Here is a 20,033-nt window from a genome sequence, read left to right as displayed (position 1 = left end):
TGCAACTCTCTATATAATACTATAAATAAACCATCTCCTCTCACCAGCCTTTTCCCCAAGTTTAGACACTAGATGCATGTGAAGAAAAGATAATGAAGCAGAAGAACATAATTGCACTTTTTGAAAGGCCTTGGATGGCATCATCCCACCTAACTGTACACATCTAAGCAGAAAATCTGATTAGGGTGTCTGGTCACCTTTGGGACCTTAAGTCTTCAGTGAAGACACATGCATTGATCTGAAGAGATATTTTGATCTCAAGTGCAACTTCTTCTGTCAAGGCTTTTTTGTCCATTTCTTGCAGTGGAAGTGCATGACATCTGAGCACCTGACTTGAAAACCTCTTTATTTTTCCCCCACTGGGTGGGAACTCATAGTCTGTGAGTTTTGCATTATTTTCATTCTGTATCATATTATCCCTATTTCTCTTCCTCTACACCCTCAAGTTCTTCCTCTGCTTGTAACTTTTTTCTATCTCCCATTTTCTCTGTATGCAGTATTCCTTCCCTATGATTCTTCCTTTTTTGCTCATTCCACCCTCAGCTGTTCAGTTCCTTCCTCTCTCTGTTCATGTATTATGTATTTAAGTGGACACTGATTTAATAGTCAGTTTTCCCAAAATTGGTCTTAAAGAAATTAAAAACTGGATGGAACTTGGCTACTGATATCAGATTTGGTTAATTCTGATTAATTGGTTAACTGAAAAGAAGATATTTTTAAAATACATATGAAAACATCATTATAAATTTTGTCTTTGCACTGTCATTTTATTGTCAAAGAATGGAAAGGAGTTTTAAAGCTAAAAAATATTGTCCCTTGAAAAGAGATTTTTAAATTCTTACATGACAGTAAAAGAACTCAAGTCAAAAAAAAAGAGAAAAATCTCAGAATTATTAATTTCAAGTTTAACAAAATACCTCAGTGAGATTTAAATGAGTATTTTATTGGGTTTAGATTTTGTGGTTTTGTTTTTAAAAATTTGTTGCCATTAGACTGTGAGCCATTTTTTAAATCTTTTTTGATCTACCACAAAAATGAAAGAACTATTATTCACCAAACTTTGTCTTCAGTTCCTCCTTTCCTTTCTATTTTTGAATTGTCAATTTTCTCTTTGTCTGGTTACCGTCAATATTATATTTTCTCTACATGATCTAGTCCAGCCTCTCACACAATAGCACTCACAGGTCTATAAACACTAACAAATTAGTGCTGTATTCAATGGAATGAAGCAGTTCTGTTGAAAGAGATTGAGGGCTAGCAATAGAGAAATCATAGATGAATTTACAAGGTGATAGCAGCAAAAGGAAGGGAATGCAATCTTTGACTATGGTCAATTACATTATGGAAAAAAAAAGCCAATAATTTTCCTCTGTACAGCTTGACTATGACTGCACCTGCACTTTTATATTCATTCCAGGGCACTAGAAGAGACACTGACAGAAGAGTTGCAGAGGGAAGTGCTGTAGCAGTGCATTTACTGGGGAAAGTTTAAATGAGATAAATAAGACAGCTGTGCTCCTCTGGGCAGCATGGGACAAAGAGCAGCGTAGCTGGGAGCAAAGCATGTGCTGCCAAGGATTGGGGTGTGAAGCAAGTTTCCAAGGAAGGTCAGAGCACCACTGACCTGCATCTATGTCTGCATCTGCATCTACAGCTACAGCTACATCCTCCCTTTTCCTTCAGCTGTTCTCTCAAAATAAAACCTTCTGGAGCTAAGTTTTCTGACAACCATAAGCAAATTCCTCCTTGTCTGTGAGCAGAATATTTACCCTCAGAAGAGCAATGCTTCAGATCATCTACCAGAAGTTAGTGATCTCTGTCCAGCTGTATGGGCTGGACCTTTGGGAGCAGTTCAGCCCATCCTTTGCCTGTCACAGCTGGGAGAGGCAAACGCCAAAAATGAGTGAGGGAAAAAGTTCATCAAGATACTTAAAGAATGGGCTAAAACAAACAAGAGTAATAATGGAATGATGCAAGGGCCAGCCAAGATCAAGGTCCGGATATTCTTTAGTTGTTCAAATATGTACAGTGGAAAGCTTTGAAATATCAAGCATTTAAGCAAACAGCTTGTGATAGAATTTAATATGTTTGTATGAGATTATGCAGAACATTTGCTTTTCATGATGCTTTGAGAACATCTGCACTACTCCTATACAAGCTGTAAAATTGTATTTCTTCAAGTAATCTGCCCCTCAAAAAAGACACATTGTACTTCACCAAAGAAACAGCAAGCTACTGCCCTAGCCCCAGAGAGTTTCTCTCCTGCTTTCTGTGGTACATCTGAGGAAGAACAACATTTTTGCAGTATGAGTTGAGAGTAGGTATAGGAACCAAAATTTGTGTTGATCATAGGAAGAGCTTGGTTTTCCAGGGCTGAGTACTTCTGGTGCAGGGAGCACATGTATGAGGGCAGGAAGCCACATGCCCGTAAACAGGTGGGAAAAGGACATAATCAAGCGCTTACCAGCACTTGGCTTCTTTAAGGAAGATTCCACTCTTCAGTGTTTTCAATACTGCATTTTCTAGCTCTGTTAAGGCTTTTTTCCTCTGTCTTAATTTCCTTTGTTCTCTGTTGTGTCTCTGAAGACATATACTTGAGAAGCCAGTAGATACCTGGTGAAGCTACAGAAGCATGGTGCAGTGGAAGACTGTCTCTGGAGGCCAGTGCTGCAAACTCATTGCCACATTGCTAGGGAGAGCCCATCTGAGAGGTCTGAGCATGGTCCTGTGATTTGCAAGAGCAGAGAAGAAACACAGAGGCGTTGAGGATTTAATCAACCAAACTGAGTCGAAAATAGCCCACACGCAGCTGAATGTCCTCGGTGGAGGTATGTGGTGACAGCAAGAGATACTGACTTGAGTGCCACAGAAAGAAAATAAAATCATTGTCATTTTATAGGGAGGAAATGTATGTAGGAGATTTTGTTAGGAGAAACAGGAAAAGTCAAAGTCTAATGTATATACACAGGAGGTATTTGAAGCTGAGAATTAGCTGTGCAGTAAGAAGTAGAACTCGCTAACTGGCTCAACTATCATTTAGGAATCCACAGTGAAATGGCTAATTTATTATACAAATTAGACCAAGGCAGAATAAGGCATTCTGTTTAATCATAAAGATTTGGGGGGTGAAAGCCTTGTATTTTTGAGCAACACTGAATATTCTATAAAGTCAAATCTCCTCACTTAAATGAAGGTATTAAAATAGAGGGAAGAAAGTAAAAGAGGTCACACTATTTTATCAGGATTACTTTCAAGTAGTTGGTCACTAACTCTTTGGGCTTTTCATGAGATAAACTGTCTCAAGTTTCTGTTGGAACTAACTTAACTGCCATATGGTGCAAGAAGGGGCTAGTTAAAGAACTTAAATAAACAAGAAAGGTCAAGATTTATTGTCAGTATTTCTATCTGGGGAATGAGTACGTTTTCTTTTCCTCTGCTCCCAGAATGTAATATCTCTATATGCTCTTTGTGATATTAGCTATAAGTTGAATAAGTGCTTGATTTGCCAATTGGTTCACAAGTGGAGATAATTCTTCTCTTCACAGTTAGGAAAATTGTCTGCTAGGAGGAATCTGCAGTATATTTCAACTGTTAATCACAAGAAGCCTGAAGCATGTGCAATACTATTCTCTTCAAGGAATTTGATGTGTTAATTATGGTTAATGGCCAAATTTGTGAGGATTATGTTAAAACTATAGTTCTTTAGTCAGTAAGATACCTAAATCTCTACATCTTTCTTGTTTTACCTGGCCTGTGATTGCTTTCTCAACTCAGTTGTGTTGTGGGAAGGCTGCAAAGATAATGTGATTCCTTGAACTTCTCAGGTCATCCTGACTTCCATTACTTCACTAGAAATAGGTGGAGTGCAAGAAATGTCAGCCACTTGAGTCTTTTTCTCTCCCTATTTTAAGCAGTGTGAGAGGAAAAGTTATAGAGCAGATGAACACAACTTTTTTACTGGTAAGGCAGCCAGTGGCTTGAGACCTTTTTTTTCCTTTTTTTGTCAGTGAAGTTCGGTGTGTGACATACTGCACAAGACTTGGGCATGCTTTGGCTTTTAAAGGCCTCGTCCAAACTTTTAGTAAGTGAAGGGAAAATATCCACTGAGTTCACAGGCTTGGGACTTGGCTTTAACGCTGCTGGCTTATAGTCATTATTTTAAGATCCAGACTCTCATCCAAAAAGTTCCTGAATTTGAGATGCTTCTGTGAAGAGTTCCTTGGGGAAGTGTCATTATTTCTAATCAATTTTTAGGATTCACCAAGTAAGCTGCTGTTGATTACATGATTTATACATACTCTCCACAGACTTGGAGGGGCTTCATGGCATTATTTTACAGTGGTTTTTGCTTATTAAAGAAGCTGCATGATAATAGTAGTTTCAATTACAAGCCTATTAGGCAGGTAATTGACAACACAAGTATACTATAAAGTTACACTCTGCTTGCTTCAATACAAGTGCTGTGCTGTTTTTTTAAGCAGGCAGTGCTGATAATCAGTGCATAAATTATTTCTTAATTAACTACTTCTATCAGAATCCCAGTTTCACTCAACAAATAAGTTGGCCAAGAGTTCATTTTTCTCTTTGCTTCTTCCCTCCTCTTTATCATCTCCCATGATGAGAAACTGTTCATCTAGACTGGAGTCTTACCCAGACCATGGAAGTAGGTGCATACTGTCAGTTGTAATGTCAGCAATTAGAACTCTTTAAAGCTCAAAGATGCATCGGGTCACTGAAAACAAGAGAGTGACAATGCTTGAAAGTGGATTCCAATTTTGACCCTTGAGAGATGCTTCTAAGAAATTCATGGGTGTTCAGTCTAAAGATTCTCAGAGATTTCTTGAGACAGTTACAAATGAGATTTCAAATGCCTTACAAGTTTTAACTAGTATTCCTAATGAATCTGAAAAGTCAATAGTGATCAAATCCTGTGTGAAAGGATATACACCATTTTTTTTTTTTTTAAGGGAGGACAGTACAAGGAACAGAATCCAGCTGTTCCTTATATCCTCCTTATGTTCATCAAAAGAATGTACAAGTTTTAGAAAACTTTCCTCTATGAAAGACTGAACACAAAAGAACAAGAACTATCCTCTTTTAAAACTTTTAACCAGTCTATTAAGAAACTGCTTAACTTATGTTATCTCTGAAACATTCGTTACAGTCCAGCTGTGGTAGAGTTATGGTGGTGAAAATAAATAAGATTCTTGTATCTCTTAATTGTTCTTAAAACTTTAGGCTGGCCTAGACAGCTACATAAGATAGAAGCTGAACTTGTGTTTCTCAAAAATTCTTACACATGCTTTTCATAAAATCTTAGCTTAGTTTGCTCATGACCAACTCAGGGTGCCGTTGTGAGCGTTTGATTGTAGTCAAGTTTCTGAAGTCCTGTGGTGAGATAGAATGGATTTATTTTATAATCAAATGTCTGAACTGTCTGCTATAGAGTTGGAAATACTGTCATACCAGTTCAGAGAATTAGCAAATCATAATTTTTGTCTGGTTGCCACTGATCTTGTTGCTTTCATTACCATAGATCACTGCAAATCTCCAACATGTAGTGTATTCTATGTCATTTCATTCTATTTTACCCATTTAGGTGTGCCCTCCAGCTTTTCCGGAAGAGGAGGTGCATGAAAAGTCTCCTCTCACAGTAACAATTTTTCTTTAATCTCCGAGTGTAAGCTGATTTATAATTAGCAGTTTGATCCATTCTGTTGAGAGAGATTCTGGTAAGACAAATAAGGAAATGAAATTTGTTTCATCTTTGCCTTCAAAATGTTGCTTCTCTTGTAGCAGCTCAAAAGGAGAGGGAAAAAGAAACAAGTACATTTACAATATTGCCAGGGTCCAGAAAATATGAGCACTAGTGTTTGTTGGATAACAGGCATAGTAAAGAAGACAAAAGACCCTGTGGTCCTTGTTCACCTATGGAAAAAAAAATGGCATCACTGATGGCAAAGGTCTTTCCTGACTCTATGCAAGTGAATCGCATTGCCTGTTTTCCTGTCCCCCCAACACCATTCTCCTTGGACTGGAAAACAGACAGAACCTTCTCACCAGCATTGGCTCCTCCGAGAGGGCCTCACAAAAGGATGGAACGGTCAAAGGAGAGGATACACTAGTTAGCAGCTAGTTAAGAGATCTGCTTTTAGTGGCCAAGAAAATGGGTCTAACTCACAGGAGATATTTGTGATGGATAGGTGATTTTCTGCTTTAACCACATATTAAAGCTGTCTGTTTTCACTATTCAAAGTTTCTGGGTGAAGCCATCATTACTAACAAAGTAATGTGGCACTATAAAATGCAAGTTTACCTGCAATCCCAGTTATCCTGCTGATCCTAATGCCACCAATCTTGTAATGGCATGTGATTGACAACCAGAAGTTAGTAGAATATTGAATTTCCTGCAGTTCACTAGACTGCCAAGAACCTGGTTTCAACATTTTCCTGATAAAAAAGTAATTCCAATTATTAAGCCCTCCTCAAGATTTCAGTCTTTCAGAGGGTACGTTTGCAACAGTCTGTCTGTACGCGTTTCTGACTGAAAAAGACCTTGAATGAGGGATTATTTTTCTCAGGTATTTTCACCATTCCTAGAACACTGGAGATCTGACTGTAAATAATTCTAATTTTTAATTATTTAATTTATTAAATATATTGTATAATATAATTTATTTATTATTTATGTAAAATTTACATTATTTTTAAATTTTATTTATTATTTGATTTTCCTGAGTTGTTTATATAAGCTTAAATTTCCAACTCCAAGTTTCAAGTTTATTTTTCAGTTTAATACTTAATTCTTACATGCTGAAATAATGTTTTATTTTTCTTACTTAAGTTCACAAGATTAGACCCACAGTCCATTTTAGATATTTCTGTCTGGGACAAAAAAACCCCATCACCAGTGAATAAGGGGAGCTTATATTCAGTATTAAACTGATAAATATTTATCAAAAAATAGGAGGTTCAGACAGAAACGCTTAGGAAAAGAAACTCAGTCATTTCGCATCACCTACTTAGAATGACAATGTTACAGTTTGTATGAGAACTGAAATTAAGATTTCAATTGGTTCTAAATTACAAAGCACACATACACATGCACATGCACAGACATTAATAAAACCCAGAAATAGAAAGGGCAACAACAATGGGATGCACAGGGGTTTTGATTATTTCAGCATGTGGCCTAAAACGTGGCAGATTCAGCAAGATGCAGATTTGCATAATGTAATGAGACTGGAACCAAAGTACCAGGAAGACAGACCCAGTGCTAATTAACTAGACACTGCAGTAAAAACACCAGGATGGCAGGACAGTACAATGCAGAAAAACATTCCAGGGACAAATGGATAGCAGTTTTAATTGCATTAGAAAAAAACCCAAACCCTACTGTCTAAAATACTCTGGAGCTATTGCTGCAAACTTTAGCAGAGCATTCAAAAAGTTTAGTGTTAGATGGAAGTTGTTTAGAGCTGTAGAGCTAGACTGGCAAAGAACTTGATTAGTCATTTTCTGAATGGAGCCAGCCCAAACCTGCAGCTTAGTGCAACAGCACTGCAGTGGACAGTGAGACTTAAATCCGCCATCCCTTCTGGAAATGCCTGCTGTTGGTAGCTTGCCTTATTTTTAATCTGTGTATGCAGAACACTGAAGACACTCTGTAAAGGACTCCATACCCTCTTTGTTTGGTGTTCTGGCACTGTGCCGTGGCTGCTAAGGAATGGTTTGTCCCTCTTCCCTTATTCTGAGGATGGAAATTTGAGACTGGGATTATTGTCTCTTGTGCATAGAGAATCCCTAATCACCCAGAAAATCCTAATGGTTTCAAATGCCTTTTTTTTGCCTTCAGGATTCTATAATCAGAGCTAAATTGATAAAAAGCTTTTTTTAATAAAAGAATCGTTAATATTTATCCTCTGGCATAAACTTAAACATGTATGTGTGTCTATTTTACACAAATATCTGCAATCACCTATTAATAATTTAGGCACGAGAGTTTCTTTAGACACGTCCAGCGGTTATATTAACCCAGTCCTTTCTTTCTTTCTAAGGAATGAATGAGTAGCTGTGGGTGTGTGGATAATTGTGCAAGGGGAGAATAAATTCTGCAGGACCGCTATGCTTCCCTTGTACCATGCTCATGGAAAGAAGAGGAGCAGAAGAACATGCTTCCCAAGCTCAAGGCCAGCTGCAGAAGCATCTTGTAAACTCAAGCAGCAGTAGTTTATGATTTTAACTCTGACATGCTCCTCTACAGCTTGACAGCTAAAACGCAACCCTCAGAGTGATGCAATTTCCTTTTCTCAAGGGAGAACCTAATCCCTTAACAGCTTGTTCAGAGGGAAATAAAGCTCATTTAGAAGGAACAAGGTAAGGCCGTTCTCTGGGATGAGCTCCAGGAAAACTTTAAGACACTTACATTTTTCTTTCATTAAATACATGGTTCTTCAATGAGTATGTTATGTGAGCAGGAAAGACTTCCAAATCCTGCTTAGCAGCTGGAAATAATGGTGCATCATTAGATGTGGTGCATTGTTGTTCCAGCTACTGCCACCTGGCCCCAGAACTGTTTGAGCAGTGAAGAAATATTCTTTATAAATGAAATTCTGAAATCTGAAAATGAGAGATCATAGGTAATAGATGTGACAATCTTATTTGATAAAAGGGAAAAATTAGTCCCAAATAATTTATGCAGTAGCTGATAGACATATTAGTTAAGCAGGCTAGCCAGAATCTTTTGTTAGCTGTTGTAAATGACTGCACTCCACATACCTAATTTCAAGTGAGGATATTCCTTTTTCATAATTTTCAGTGGATTGCAACTGGCTCATATATGGAGCTTACACGGCCTTTGAAGCTCACTTAGAGGAGAACTGGAACAAATGTTTCTCAATCAGATAAGACAAGAAATGAATCCCAGTCTGAAAGTTTTAGTCAAATGGGAAAGTGAAAATTTCTGTTTGATTGTTAAAAGACTCCCAAAACTCAGCCCAAATGCTTACATTTCAGGAGTTTCTGCGATGTGAAAACTGAAATAGTCTTTTCTGTTCATTAGCTGCGGACTGGTGAGGCAATCAGCACCATGGGACATAAAAAATATTATGTCATCAACTCCTTCCTGAAATACTGTTCAGTAGAGACCCAGATTCATCTGAGGGCAGACAAATAGGGATACTGAGATGAAAAAAGTCATAAAAGGAAATCGAGATGGGAAGAGGTAGGGGAAGGGGACATCTTTTTCTCTCCTCTCCCTTCCTTTCAAGCTCATTAATGTTAATATACATCAAGCCATCCAGGCAGAATTAAAGCTGCTTAATTTTTATAACGTGATCCACTACATCCCTAGTGACTACCCCCAGGAAAATTGGGAAGATCAGAGGTTTCTTCATACCTGATAAAAAAATCAAAGCTGAGAAATCCATCAGCTCCATTTACATTTGATATCAGTGAAAGGTTGGATCTGGTATTTCTTATTCTTCTGATTTCACATCAGTATTTCCAATCAGAAGACACACATCCTTCCCTTTTCCCATTTTTCCTTAGTTCTGCCATGTTCCAGGTACATCTTCCTTCTGGGAACTGACAATGACTTTTCCAGAGGTGAAAGCTACTGTGTAGGGAGTTTCTACTCATAAACAGTATCCACCTTCTTTGAGATGGGTTCACCTAGTTAACAAGGATGAACTGTGTCCCTGAACTACATGGGGGAGAAATAAATGTCTTCTGACAACATGGATGAATGCACATAATGCTCTCAAATTATTTTGACAGTTTCCTCTGGGTTTCTGCTTCAACTTACCAGACCCTTAGTGGCTGGTAGATATTCTTCAGGCAGTAAAGTATTGCCTGTGGCCATACATTATCTGCAATATTTATCATATATACTTGAAATCATCCCTACAAATCTCAGGACTAGTGCAATACTTAATCATGCAGGCAACACATACAGAAAATAGAAAACAGCATGGATCTGCCTCTTTGGGAAAAATCTCAATATATCAGCGCGTAGTTATTAACTTCATTTGTTAAAGAATATGTTGTGTCATCACAGCCATACTGTAGGGCTTGCAGCATTCATTGATCTCCCAAGGAAATTAAAAAAATAATTGATTTTAAATATCAGATGCCAAAACCCTTCGAACAATTATCTATTTGGATTTGATCCCCAATTTCATTAATATCAATTGAACTGGGGATCAATATTAATATGGGATAATAATTAATAATGGAATTGAATATCCCCAATTATTATTAATGTTATACAGTGAGAAAAAAAGAACATGGAAAAATGTCAGACAAATAACAGCTATAATCCCCTAAGAGAAATAGATTTTTGTCCTTTGTTTTGTGGGGGTGTATCTTTAACCCATTTCTTACTCCTCCTTTGAATTACATTCCTGGAAATTTTCAGAGGATATAAGCTCAACATCTTTTGAAAATATATTTATTTGTTTGAAAATGTTTGACTAAATTGCTTTGATTTTTCAGTTAAGGTTTTTTTCTTTACTCTTATTGTCTGAAAGATTTTTGCTCATTATCACTTGATGTCACCAATTCAACCAGCCTAAACATGTAATTTAAAAAAAAATATTTTCTGGAAAAACAATAACAAAAATTTCCACCTCAATGCCACATGTTCTCTCTCAGTCAAGGAAAATATACAGCGTCAGTTAGTTTGATTTCATATTTCTACAAAAAATATTAGAAATCTTCCTCTACCACTGTCCAAGTAAGTTCTACATTCCAATGGAAAAAAAAAATCGTTAGATTATGCAGTAGATTAGATTAACACCCAAAAAAAGTTCAAGTCCCTTTCTGCTAGAAGATCATTCCAGTTTGCTCCCAGACATTTTTTATCCAGCAAGAAATTCAAGCAAAATGTCATTAAAGTCTGATATTTTGAGATATAGCTGACAGGACAATTCTGGCCTGTCAGGTTTTGGTGGGTTTTAAAATATTTTCTGTATTGCAAATCGTTGTTTAAAAAAACAAAAAGAAGAAGAAAAAAAAAAAGAAAAGAAGAAAAAAAAAGAAAAAATAAAAATTTATAAGTGCCATCAGTCAAAGTTTTAGTATGACAAGAATAATTATGTTGCCAGTCCATTAAACTTGTGACACATACTCTCTAAATGTTTCAGGGAATAAGATGCAATGTTCTGATGGTAAAACCTGTGCCTGCTGAAGGGAAGAGTACCACTATAATAGAGAGAAACATTGTAAAGAAATGGAGTTTTTATGAGGTCAGGTATGTCAGGTAAGCATGATGAAATGCTAATTTATATCCTTCACAGTGCAGACCTCGCTGCTCCAGCAGGAACTAATCATCATCTGTCAGTGGAGAAGAGCCAGTGTTGGAGACAGTCAGCACTCGGTGCCACATGAGAGACCTCTTTTGGAAGTGATCTGATCAGCCCAGCGCCTCTGCTCTCTCCCAAAGAACTTGATATGATGCAAGGATTTCCACAGACCGGAAGTTTATTCCTAGTTCCCTGCAAGGTCAGACTTGCAGTGAGAGAAAAAAAGTGGGTTAGCATAGAGCAGCAGATTCCTGTTGTTGGGAAATGGACACAAGGAGCTTTGAGAAGTCCTAGGACAGCCTGAGGCAGCCCAGGTAAGCTGGACAGGACAAGGACAGATTCCCTGCAGGGTGATGGGGACTGCACAGTCCCTTCCTCCAGCTCTCCATCAGGATCGTGTTTGTACCCAGCCCTACTGGAGCTGGATGATGATCTTACTTTTCATTTTCAAGCATGACTTTGGGTTGAGGACCAGCCTATATACTTTATCTATTTTCACACCCAGGCATTTAAACTTTGTAAAGCTAGATCATCTCACACCACTGCTTTCTAAATGAAGCATTCAGACTCTTTCTGTCAAAACAGCATGTTTAATTCCAGAAAATGTCTCTTTAGAGAAAGGAGACTTTTCCTCCATAGCAGTAGTTTTTCAGTCTGACAATGAACCAACTCCCTTCATTATTCACTAAAATCCAGCCTTTTGCAAACACAGTAAAATCACACAGAATAGGATCTAGGATATATTCTTTCTATCCACACAGGTATGGTTTCTGGACATTTTCTATCTCTTTGATTGCTTGTTCAGCCTAGAGAGAACTTTTCTACTTTTATACTGTTCACACCAGAGCAAACTGAGAAGGCAGTTGCTTCCAGTGTGTGGTTAACAAGAGGAAAATAATGGCAGCTTGGCTGCATTAGGCAATAACAAGATTCTATCTTTCCTCACATCCTTCTTTTTATTAATTCTGTTGTCAACTTAATATCCATGAGATGCAAAACTTGGGCAGTCTGGAACAAGATAAGAATGGCAAGATTAAAAATAGAGCCTTAAATGCCGTTCAGTAGTTTGGGAGCATGCTTCATTATAACCTACAGAGGAATTCAAATAGAAAAGCACAGCTGCTTTGGATTCCTGTCCAGAGAAACCACACAAGCACAGCTTGCATAAAAATAAATGCTTTGCATATTAAGGAAGTGGTCTGTTATTTTCCACAGAAATATTCTAATCTTATTCTTCCTTTTTTTAAAACCATCTATTATAGAACCTCAGAATAGTTAATTCATATTCTTCTTGGAATAATTTTCATGCCTTTGACCAATGAATGATTGTATCCTTGCAAGGACACAGATATGAAAACATCAGCCCCACAGGTTTATGCTTCTGGTCATTACTAGCTAATCCCAAAAGTTACAAGTAAAAGAAGTTTCTAAAAATCTCTTGAAAAGGTCTATTCCCTTAATAACAGTTAAGTGTTCCTCTACCAATTTCACTATCTACTACATCACACTAAAACTCTACTGGATATCAGCCAGTGTCAATCTGGAGTGTGTAACATTCATTTCTCTACATGATGTTTAACAGTACATGCTGTATTTTTAAGGAGGTTGCATGAAGCATAACATTTTCAAAGTGAAATGAGGCATCTAAGAAGATGCTCAGTATTGCCACTTTTGGTCAAAAACTGAATATTGTGGAAAATATTATGATTCTCCAGCAGTTCATATCTTTACATCACAGTGACACATTCTTGACACGTATTGTTCTAGGCCAACTATAAAGTTTTATGCAAGGATTATGAGGTGATGTTCTAATGAGGTGGGTTGTGCCTCTTAAGAGACCAGCAAAAACAAAATCTGTGCTTCTACAGATCAGAGACTGAACTAGCAACAGTTATAGAGAATAAACAATTCTTGTGTTGTGATGAGAAAAAATTGCTTGAAACTTGAGAAACACTTGACAAGGTTAAAAAAGTGGGCAGTATAATGTCAGTGCAAATAAACACTAATGACTATGAAACCCAGTGGTGATATATGATGAATTCTGTGTCCACAATATTGAACCCCAGAGCCCCTTAGCTGTTCCTTCCTGTGAGCACCACATTCCTCAGCACAAACCTTAGCATCTCTATTTCAATCTCCTGTGTCAGCCAAAAAGGCAAACAACACATCTGACGAGTGCAAGGAGTTGCTTCTACACTTTGCTGAGTTTAAATTTCACTGCAAATAAAGGCAAAATGAAATAATGATTTAGCACTACATGGACACAGAATTCTAGATGTATTCCTAAAATTCTGAGACCCAGATATAGGCTGGATTAATTTATGTAGATGAGTATGATCTCCGTGTTGAAACTTTACATGTTGTGAACTGAGCAAGTGATATTCAAGTTACCTAGCAAGATGAAGGATTGAGATGGATGTCCTGGGAAGGTGACAAGAGAAAATCTTTTAAGCCAGATTGGACAGCTCTTCATTAGCATTAACACCAGCAGAGATGGATGAATTAAATGACCACTTGAAATTCTTTCCAACCACATGAATTTATGAAATAAAATGTATTTGTGGAAACTGAGCATTTCACTTTGGTGTGAGCCTGACTAGTAGTGGTTATAAGATAAATTAAGGCTGACGTTGTGATGAAGGAAAGAGAGAGGCATTTAATTCTTATCTTTCTGAAAAACTATCTATTCACCCTTCAAACATGTGTAATTTAGGCAGACACAAGATGTATGATACAATGCTCTGTAACAGGTAAATGGCAGAGGAGCTTTAAAACATTTATTTCTAAGTCATGCATTCAGCTCTTCTGAAGGAATAGAGCATTTGTAGATCAATCTTCAGGAAGTCACTGACATGAGCAACATTTTCTTACCTTCACAACACTGAAACTGAGAGTAACTCAATTGAAGACAAATATTTTTCTCTGTATCTACCCATAAGATCTCTCAGTAACACATATCTCTCTGTCACACTAATGAATGTATTGGTGACTCAAAAAAGGTACATCTCTGATAATGGGGCACGACACAATACGGCTGATGTAGCAGAACTGAAGCTGCTCCAAGGGAGGTTTTAGCTTTGGGGAACAGTGGAAGACTGAGACTCCCCTGTGTGTATGGTACCCTTTCTTGCCTCTCTGCCTAAATGGTAACGTTAACTGAGACAATAAAAAATCATAATGATGACTATTTACCCAAGAAAACTTTTACCATTTTCTCACATCTTCCAAGCAGTCACACTTCAGCAGGACCTAGCACACCTAGTACTTCTGTACTTTGTTGGCCTTACTCCAGAGAGTTAAATAGATCATTATGGTGGCAGGGGCCACTGAAGACCTCATGGACATATGCAATGGTATGTGATATGTGAATGTTAGAGCTAGAAATAACCCACACTATACAACTGCCTAACACTATTCAGGGATACAGACTTCATCCCGAAGTAGTACAGGGACACTTACATGATGCTGTCTCTGAAATATTGTATTATGTTTCTGCAGAAGGCTAATTAGTCCCACTTCCGTAACCAGACTGTATGCTCTCCTGTGCCACTGTTACCCCTGGAGCATACATGGCCTAATTCAGGTAAGGTAAAGTTATCTCAAAGGAGAAAGGGCTAAAGCAAAGCCTATTAATGTCTGTTCACTGCAATGAACCTTGTGTCCCGGTAATAGAAACAGATATCCAGCTAAGGGGGATCTGAAAAAGAAGAGGAATGATCCAAACAGAAAAGGATGCACTTTTTTAAAGAGTAATTTGGAATATATATATATATGTGAATATTACTCTGAGCCTTTAGGAGAAAGATATGTGCAATGTATATAAAAGAAGAATATCTCTAAAAATATCTCCATGAGACTGGCAGAGGAGGGGATTCATTAGATGGAATTTCATTGCAGTAAAATAATGAACCTGAAATGTTGAACCTGAAAACAGTTCAACAGCAAGTCTGGTGGTGCACCTGTAACTTATTGTCACTCAGCTTCAACCTGGGCATGAAGCATCTTAATTTATGGGAAAGATTTTTCAAAGTAGACATTTTTAACAATACTGTAGCATTTAAAAGGGTCCTATATCTACACAGTAAAATGCGTGAAAAGCTCACAATCATTTGTTTAAACACTTTTGTATTATTAAATCCTGTGAACTACCATAACCACCCTGCATTGCAGGCAAAGTCTGAGGGAAGCAATTGATCAAGAGCACTAAAAATATGTTGATGCCTGTAGTTACTGATTTATCATATCTACCCCTTGCTCTTTTTAGTAGTGAAATGAATGATGAACCTATTCCGAATCATCAATTCCCATAAAATTTATACCTCCAAATAGGAACGTACTAAAGGATTTATAAAGAGCACAGTGGGCCTGGATACATTATTTTGTTTGACATTGCTTATACAAGAAACTTTAAATACACAAATTGATTGATTTGTATATTTCATCAAAGCTTGATTTAATTTATCAAGGGGAGAGTGCCAATTTGCATTCATCAACAGATAAAGTCAGGTTGGAGTCAAGCTGCTGGCTCAAACTGTTTTCATACTTTATTATACTCCCTATTCTCTTTGTTTAGTTTTAAAGACACAGGTGTGAGAGCCTTCTTTTTTATTTTTTAATGTTTTCTGAAATGTTCATGTGAACAAGACAGTAATGCCACTTACTCTGTGTCTGTGCAGGACTTGTTCAGTCGGTGAAGTTGCAGGTTGACTGGCTTTTCGACCCCACTGCTGTAGTACTGACCTTTTCACAACCCTGGAGAAGTCTGCCTAATATCTCTACAAGCTGAATTAAGGTGGAGGTTGAGGGCTTTTGTAGCAGATATGAGACCTAATGCCTGTGCCATCTCCCAGTTGTGCATATAGCCTGAGATATGCAGCCCACAACAAAAATAGGATTTGCGCATCTAAATTCTGTACTAAGCTTTAAACATTTGTGTCATTTTTATTCCTGTCCCTTCTTTCAGCTATTCCTCTCCTTCATTTGTCCTCCAAATCCCTCTGTTCTTTAGGGCAGTAACTCCTTCCACTGGCAACCATGACATCCTTCCTGGTTCTGTCCCTACTCCCCCGCATTGAGCCTGAACCTTTTTCAGCTCAGGCACAGTTCAGGAAATCCAGGCTAAGGGAAGGGACCCAGTCCTTACTAATCTCTTTGGCTATCAGATAAGGGTGATACTTCTGCTGGCATCCCTCAAATGAAAGCCTCATGCAGCTCATGAGGTTTATTCTCTGATCTGATTTCCCCTCAGTGCACAAAGACAGGTCAGCAGTCTTGTTCGCCTACAAAATAAGATGTCCAAATTCAAAGACAGGTCTCTAAGTCAGCCTAGTTTTCAACACCTGTGTGTTCCACTGATTTTAATGAAATTTCATAAGAGCTATGCTCTTATGGAATATCATTCCACTTTCCATGAAGTGTCTCCATAAGTAAGGAGTCGCATAATTCTGAGCCTAATTTCAGGTTGATTTAAAAGTGTGGTTCTGCTCTTTTGGCAGCTTTATTGGCAAAATACCTTTTTGAGCTGTGTTTTCTTGCTTTTTCTATATATTTAATTGCAACAGAGACTAAGTATTTAGAGGATAAGACACTCCAGTATAAAGATGTCACATCTGTTAGATAAGAGGACAGTGAAATCAGAAGCATTACCTGTGGTTGAGCTGAATGCCAATATTCAGTAGCTCTAATGTAATTAAGCAGTACGTTGCTCAATCTAGTCAGGAACATAGGAATAGAGAAACACTGTTTAGAAGAGACTGTAGTGTTATTACAGAGCCTGATTCAACAAAGCACTTGAGCGTGAGCTTCAGATTAAGCACACATTTATTTCTTCCTTCTACTGCAAAATAAGTTAAAATGAGCATATACACAGTTACCTTGCAGAATATATTAATTACACTCAGAGAAGAAATTTGCAGGGACCACTGCAATAAGACCGTCTCATAATCTCTAATATATCTATCTATCTATACTCACAATCTTTCTGTTACCATAAAACATACTATTATCTTCATTAAAAAAAAACAAAAAACCATGCAGAGAGTTGAAAATCTGGACTAAAAAAGACAAAGCTCATGAAGTGATTTGACCTTTCAATACCAAACTGATTTCGGCAATGTGAAAGCACCTAATGCACTTGTACATTTTTGTAAGTAGTTAAAAGCAAACTGTACTAAATTATTTTAGCAAATATGGGCCAGAGTCACAATCCTGAAAAGTGCTGTGTGATGCTTTAGGATTGCAGTGATTCCGACAGTAAATGCATGGCAAAGGAGCTGAGCTTTCCTCTTCAAACAAATCTGAAGTGAAACTTAAATTCATGTTTCCTGATGCAGAGCAGGACACTGTAGCCATGAATCTTACAGCCACGTTTACTAAGGTTATGGTAAACAAAACACTTTCAACATCTGAGCTTTCAGTTTTGACTGTCACCAAGGTGTCCTTCACAGACTGTAAGGTGCTTAGATGCCAGTCTGAACTTGGTCCAAAAAAATACACCAGCAAAATTATACACAGATTAAGTTACCACACTGCCAAAGTAACTCAAACTCCACTTAAACTGGTATCATAAGATACACTTGTCTTGTTTCATTAAAAGGGAAATAAAAAGTCTAGAAGCTTTGGGGAGGAAAACTTGTACCCTTTGTTTAAAAATGTAGTATTACAACTCAAGTCCCAGTATTTTTCTCTAGAGCTGGAGAAATTTAACAAGATAAAAGTAAGTCAGGGAGAGTTTCAAAAGCACTTTGATATCAGAGTGGAAATGAATAGAACAAAAATGGAGAGAAAATGTTGAGTTGATTAATATGCTAAACTCCTAAATGAGCTGAGTTCTTTTAATGAATTAATTCCAAAATTCCACTTGCCTAAATCTTGGTAAAAATCACTTATATGAATCACTCTTCTACAGTAGTTGAAATCAATCAAAGCTTCAGAGATGAAAGTTTCAGTCCTTTGGCTGAAAATTCTTAGGGATTTACTTTAAATGCCTAGCATCATCACAACACAGTACACTTTCCAATTTTGTTCTTGGTTCCAAGAAACCTGCCAGAGGGCAGGAAAATGCTTCTGACTTCCATTAGCCTTTTCAGCAGGACTGTTATAAATTTCTTCCCTATCCTCCAGATACATCAACAGAAAGACCACTGTATGCACAAAGTAAAACTATCTGTTACACAGAAAAAAAGGTGATTTGTTACCAGTTCATTGTCTGTCCATAATTTACTATATTAAAGACCAATGAGTTTGATGTGGAAGAAAAAAGAAGTGCCTAAAAATAATACAAACTGTGTTATAAAAGCTAAAAGTTTTAATTTCCTAATGAGCTCATTTAATCCAGGTAGATGACTGTGCTCTTTGATAAACCAATTGAAAAAATAAATTGCATTTGCAAAAGCTGGCTTGCACAAATCCGAGTAGAAGAGGATTATATTCCAATGAAAATATTTGAAGCATATAACTAGAGAGACAAGAACACAATAAAGCAAAACGATAATGGGAGTAAATACAAAAGGCTTTGTGATGAAACACTGAAGAATAACCTCAGTGGCTATCTCCAGGGTTACTTTCATTTCATAAAGTTGATTTTAGGACTGGGAAATACTTAGTTGCAGATGATGCCTTCTAGCATTAAGAACTGAGACAGCAGCAAAAGGATTAAAGCACAACACAAGGATTGTATGGCTGAACAAGCAGAGACGTTTGATGCAGTCCTTTTAGTTACTATTATTATGACAATACTTGTATATCCTGTCAATCTAAGTGCTATGATTACATTGGTTCTGCTCAAGAAAAGCATAGATAAAATAAAGTAGGAATTGCAAAATGTAGTTTTGTGGGAACAGAATTCCAATCTGCACAGAATTACCTTGTGCCCTGTTCAGCTGAGATTTCACTGGGGAAGATTTGGTAATATGTAATGGAAATGTGTGACAAAGCTGCTTTGATTTTTCATTTTAAACTGAATTCTAAGCATTTATTCTGCAGATTTTAAATATAACATTGAATGCTGAAATAGCTTGTGGTTTTTCTTTGCATTTTTAAGTCCATCCAAGCATAACATCATTTTCCCCCTTTGTCCCCAGGGTTTTCTGGTTTTAGTCTTGATAAGAAGAAAAGTAAATGTCATTACCTCAAAACCCTTCCTCCTGACACATTTTTAGCAGTGCTGCTCAGTCATTTCCTCTGGAAGATTAGACAGAGATAGGATGTGGATGAGGCTGGTTTACACGTACACACTGTGGGTCAACAGCAGAAACAGGACCAGAACTCAAAAACCCCAGTCATGTCCAATGTCACAATACTGCACCAAAGCAGATGGGAACAGGGAAATAACTTATCCTCATCAGGGGATAGCTGGAAGATTAAAATTCCTGTTGTATTTAGGAACATTTTTACTGTGAGACTTAGTGATGGAGGTCCATGTCTTTTTGCGACTCCCTCTCCTGTTCTTCAACTGCAACCTGTTTGGAAAGGAACCCCCTCTTCCAAACCTCTTGGAGGAGTCTCACACCAACCTTTGTCTAACATTTGCAAGCAAGATCATTGTATTGAGTCAAGACACACTCTTAATCTAAAAACATGGTGAAAACAATACCTTGCACTGCATCTAAACGAAAGCATTCATCTCTTATGGAACTACATTAATATACATGATACAAAGCAGAGCAATACCTATTTTTTAGTGTCAAACCAAGCATCAGTCTTGGCTACTTAAAGCACCTAAACCCCCAT

This window comes from Corapipo altera, unplaced genomic scaffold (assembly GCF_003945725.1).
Source record: "Corapipo altera isolate COAL_440 unplaced genomic scaffold, ASM394572v1 56, whole genome shotgun sequence".
Taxonomy (NCBI): Eukaryota; Metazoa; Chordata; class Aves; order Passeriformes; family Pipridae; genus Corapipo; species Corapipo altera.
This window is presented reverse-complemented; position numbering follows the sequence as displayed.